At 40.4% G+C, this 4942-nt stretch overlaps 1 non-coding gene and 1 pseudogene across 1 annotated transcript; one reads left to right on the forward strand and one right to left on the reverse strand.

Moving 5' to 3' along the window:
* Positions 1-1684: 1684 nt before the first annotated feature.
* Positions 1685-1803, forward strand: LOC123688387. The gene has a single exon (XR_006749911.1). It is a non-coding gene; the product is annotated as a 5S ribosomal RNA (ribosomal RNA).
* A 2764-nt stretch (positions 1804-4567) lies between these two features.
* The window catches only part of LOC123688166, a 4352-nt pseudogene continuing 3977 nt past the window's right edge, over positions 4568-4942 (reverse strand).

Below are 4942 nucleotides of genomic sequence, written 5' to 3' on the forward strand. Positions count from 1 at the left end.
CGGAATTTCCTCAAATTTCATTTGGTTGCCTACTAATGCATATTAAAAACGATAATCAACAATCAGAATCATTATTTATCATTTATTTCAATTTTTATAATGAAAAACGTTCACGTCCTTTCGCGCCTCTCGATCGTCGTTTACGTGATGCATCGGTCAGCCCTAGTTTACGTGGTGCATCGGTAAGATCGAGTTCACGTTCTGCATCGGTAAGATCCAGTTCACGTGGTGCATCGGTAAGATCGAGATTACGTGGTGCATCGGTAAGATCGAGTTTACGTGGTGCATCGGTAAGATCCAATTCACGTTCTGCATCGGTAAGATCCAGTTCACGTGGTGCATCGGTGAGATCGAGTTTACGTTCTGCATCGGTGTGATCTAGTTTACGTTGTGCATCGGTAAGATCGAGATTACGTGAAGCATCGGTATGATCGAGTTTACGTTCTGCATCGGTCTGGACTTAGAGATATATTTTCGACGTGAAAATGTTCCGATACAACTTTTGAACCAGGATAGTTAGAGAGATGATTTTTTCTGGGATGTACGTTGATTGGGGAATGGATTGTGGAAAATAACTTGCCATGACCGAGGTGTTCTCGAATTTTTTTTTTTTTTCGAAAAATATTTTCTGATTTTGGATTTTACTCAAATTTGATTTCGTTGCCTTCTAATGTGTTCTAAAAGAGTAAATCAGTAATCAGAATCGAAAAATATTTTTCGGATTTTTTTTTTTTTGAAAAAAAATTTTCTGATTTTGGAATTTCCTCAAATTTGATTTGGTTGCCTTCTAATGTGTTTTTAAAGCGTAAATCAGTAATCAGAATCAATATTCATTGTCGACTTTAATTTTTATAAGGAAAAATGTTCACGTCCTTAAACGCCTCCCCATCATTAGCCCGAGTCCAAGTCGATGTCAGTCCCGAGCGGACGGTGTCAGATACTACCTATCGCCCCGGTCTGGACTTGGCGAGGTATTTCGACGTGAAATGTTCCGATACAACTTTTGAACCAGGATAGTTAGAGAGATGATTTCTTCTATGTTGTACGTTGATTGTGGAATGGATTGTGGGAAATAACTTGCCATGACCCAGGTGTTCTTGAATTTTTTTTTTTTTCGAAAAAAATTTTCTGATCTTGAAATTTCCTCAAATCTGATTGCGTTGCCTTCTAATGTGTTCTAAAAGAGTAAATCAGTAATCAGAATCAATATTCATTGTCGACTTTAATTTTTATAAGGAAAAATGTTCACGTCCTTAAACGCCTCTCCATCGTTACCCCGACTCCAAGACGATGTTAGACCGGAGCGGACGGTGTCAGATGCGACCGATCTCCCCGGTCTGGACTTAGCGAGATATTCCGACGTGAAATGTTCCGATACAAAAATTTAACTGTGATAGTTAGAGAGATGGTTCCTTTTGTGATGTACGTTGATTGTGTAATAGAATATGGAAATAAACTTGAGATGACCGAGGTCTTCTGGGATTTTTTTTTTTTTTCGAAAAATATTTTTCGATTTCGGAAATCCCTCAAATTTCATTGAGATATGTCCTAATGTGTTCTTAAAGCTTAAATCAACAATCAGAATTAATATCCAAAAGTTATTTCATTTTTTATGAGGAAAAACGTTCACGTCCTTTCCGCTCCCAAAAAGTGAGATATCATAGAAAATATCGCAATATATGTTGTTTACGGCCATACCACGCTGAAATTGCCAGTTCTCGTCAGAACACTGAAGCCAAGCAGCGTCGGGCGCGGTTAGTACTTGGATGGGTGACCGCTTGGGAACACCGCGTGCTGTAAGCTTTTTTTTTACGTTCTGCATCGGTCTGCCGAGATAACGTGGTGCATCGGTATGATCGAGTTTACGTTCTGCATCGGTAAGATCGAGATTACGTGATGCATCGGTAAGATTGAGATTACGTGGTGCATCGGTAAGATCGAGATTACGTGGTGCATCGGTAAGATCGAGTTTACGTGGTGCATCGGTAAGATCCAATTCACGTTCTGCATCGGTAAGATCCAGTTCACGTGGTGCATCGGTGAGATTGAGATTACGTGGTGCATCGGTAAGATCGAGTTTACGTGGTGCATCGGTAAGATCCAATTCACGTTCTGCATCGGTAAGATCCAGTTCACGTGGTGCATCGGTAAGATTGAGATTACGTGGTGCATCGGTAAGATCGAGTTTACGTGGTGCATCGGTAAGATCCAATTCACGTTCTGCATCGGTAAGATCCAGTTCACGTGGTGCATCGGTGAGATTGAGATTACGTGGTGCATCGGTAAGATCGAGTTTACGTGGTGCATCGGTAAGATCCAATTCACGTTCTGCATCGGTAAGATCCAGTTCACGTGGTGCATCGGTAAGATTGAGATTACGTGGTGCATCGGTAAGATCGAGTTTACGTGGTGCATCGGTAAGATCCAATTCACGTTCTGCATCGGTAAGATCCAGTTCACGTGGTGCATCGGTCTGCCCGAGATTACGTGGTGCATCGGTATGATCGAGTTTACGTGGTGCATCGGTAAGATCCAATTCACGTTCTGCATCGGTAAGATCCAGTTCACGTGGTGCATCGGTAAGATGGAGATTACGTGGTGCATCGGTAAGATCGAGATTACGGGGTGCATCGGTAAGATCTACTTTACGTTCTGCATCGGTCTGCCCTTGTTTACGTGGTGCATCGGTAAGATCGAGATTACGTGAAGCATCGGTATGATCGAGTTTACGTTCTGCATCGGTCTGCCCGATATTACGTGGTGCATCGGTTCAGCCCTAGTTTACGTTGTGCATCGGTCTGGACTTAGAGATATATTTTCGACGTGAAAATGTTCCGATACAACTTTTGAACCAGGATAGTTAGAGAGATGATTTTTTCTGTGATGTACGTCGATTGGGGAATGGATTGTGGAAAATAACTTGCCATGACCGAGGTGTCCTCGAATTTTTTTTTTTTTCGAAAAAAATTTTCTGATTGTGGAATTTTCTCAAATTTGATTTGGTTGCCTCCTAATGTGTTCTAAAAGAGTAAATCAGTAATAGGAATCGAAAAATATTTTTCGGATTTTTTTTTTTTTCGAAAAAAATTTTCTGATCGTGGAATTTCCTCAAATTCGATTTGGTTGCCTTCTAATGTGTTTTTAAAGCGTAAATCAGTAATCAGAATCAATATTCATTGTCGACTTTAATTTTTATAAGGAAAAATGTTCACGTCCTTAAACGCCTCCCCATCATCAGCCCGAGTCCAAGTCGATGTCAGTCCCGAGCGGACGGTGTCAGATACTACCTATCGCCGAGGTCTGGACTTGGCGAGATATTACGACGTGAAATGTTCCGATACAACTTTTGAACCAGGATAGTTAGAGAGATGATTTCTTCTATGTTGTACGTTGATTGTGGAATGAAATACGGAAAATAACTCGCCATGACCGAGGTGATTACGATTTTTTTTTTTTTTCGAAAAAAATTTTCTGATCGTGGAATTTTCTCAAATTTGATTTGGTTGCCTCCTTATATGTTCTAATAGCGATAATCAACAATCAGAATCAAAATCCATGATCGGGTTTGATTTTTATAAGGAAAAATGTTCACGTCCTTTTTTTCAACCCCGACTCATTGACGATGTTAGAACCGAGCCGGCGGTGTCAGATACGACCGATCGCCCCGGTCCCGATCGTCATTTACGTTGTGCATCGGTCTGCCCGAGATTACGTGGTGCATCGGTCTGGACTTAGAGATATATTTTCGACGTGAAAATGTTCCGATACAACTTTTGAACCAGGATAGTTAGAGAGATGATTTTTTCTGTGATGTACGTCGATTGGGGAATGGATTGTGGAAAATAACTTGCCATGACCGAGGTGTCCTCGAATTTTTTTTTTTTTTTCGAAAAAAATTTTCTGATCGTGGAATTTTCTCAAATTTGATTTGGTTGCCTCCTAATGTGTTCTAATAGCGATAATCAACAATCAGAATCAAAATCCATGGTCGGGTTTGGTTTTTATAAGGAATAATGTTCACGTCCTTTTTTTCAACCCCGACTCATTGACGATGTTAGAACCGAGCCGGCGGTGTCAGATACGACCGATCGCCCCGGTCCCGATCGTCATTTACGTTGTGCATCGGTCTGCCCGAGATTACGTGGTGCATCGGTCTGGACTTAGAGATATATTTTCGACGTGAAAATGTTCCGATACAACTTTTGAACCAGGATAGTTAGAGAGATGATTTTTTCTGGGATGTACGTTGATTGGGGAATGGATTGTGGGAAATAACTTGCCATGACCGAGGTGTTCTCGAATTTTTTTTTTTTTTTCGAAAAAAATTTTCTGATCGTGGAATTTTCTCAAATTTGATTTGGTTGCCTCCTAATGTGTTCTAATAGCGATAATCAACAATCAGAATCAAAATCCATGGTCGGGTTTGGTTTTTATAAGGAATAATGTTCACGTCCTTTTTCGCCTATGTTCTTTTTCGACGTGAAATGTTCCGATACAACTTTTGAACCAGGATAGTTAGAGAGATGATTTTTTCTGGGATGTATGTTGATTGACGTACGAAACTTGGAAAAAAATAGAAAAGACCGAGGTACTCTAGAAAAAAAAATTTATTGAAAATATTTTTTTGATTTCGGAATTAATTCGAAATTCATTCAGATGTCTTCTATCAATATCGCGAAAGAAAAATCAATAATCAGAATCGATATTCATCTAAGATTATTTCCTTCTGGATTGTGTTAACATTCGGTACGATCTTGTCTACGTGATGCATCGGTTTGTTTCTCGGCTCTTGTGAGCAAGTTGGACACTCGAGACGGCCTCCATCGATCGGATTAGGCGGGCTTTAATGTTAACGTGCTGCATCGGTGTGATCTTGTTTACGTCATGCATCGGTATAGCTTTAAATCGCGCCGTAAAGTCGTTCACGTCATGCATCGGTATC

This window comes from Harmonia axyridis, chromosome X (genome assembly GCF_914767665.1).
Source record: "Harmonia axyridis chromosome X, icHarAxyr1.1, whole genome shotgun sequence".
Lineage (NCBI taxonomy): Eukaryota > Metazoa > Arthropoda > Insecta > Coleoptera > Coccinellidae > Harmonia > Harmonia axyridis.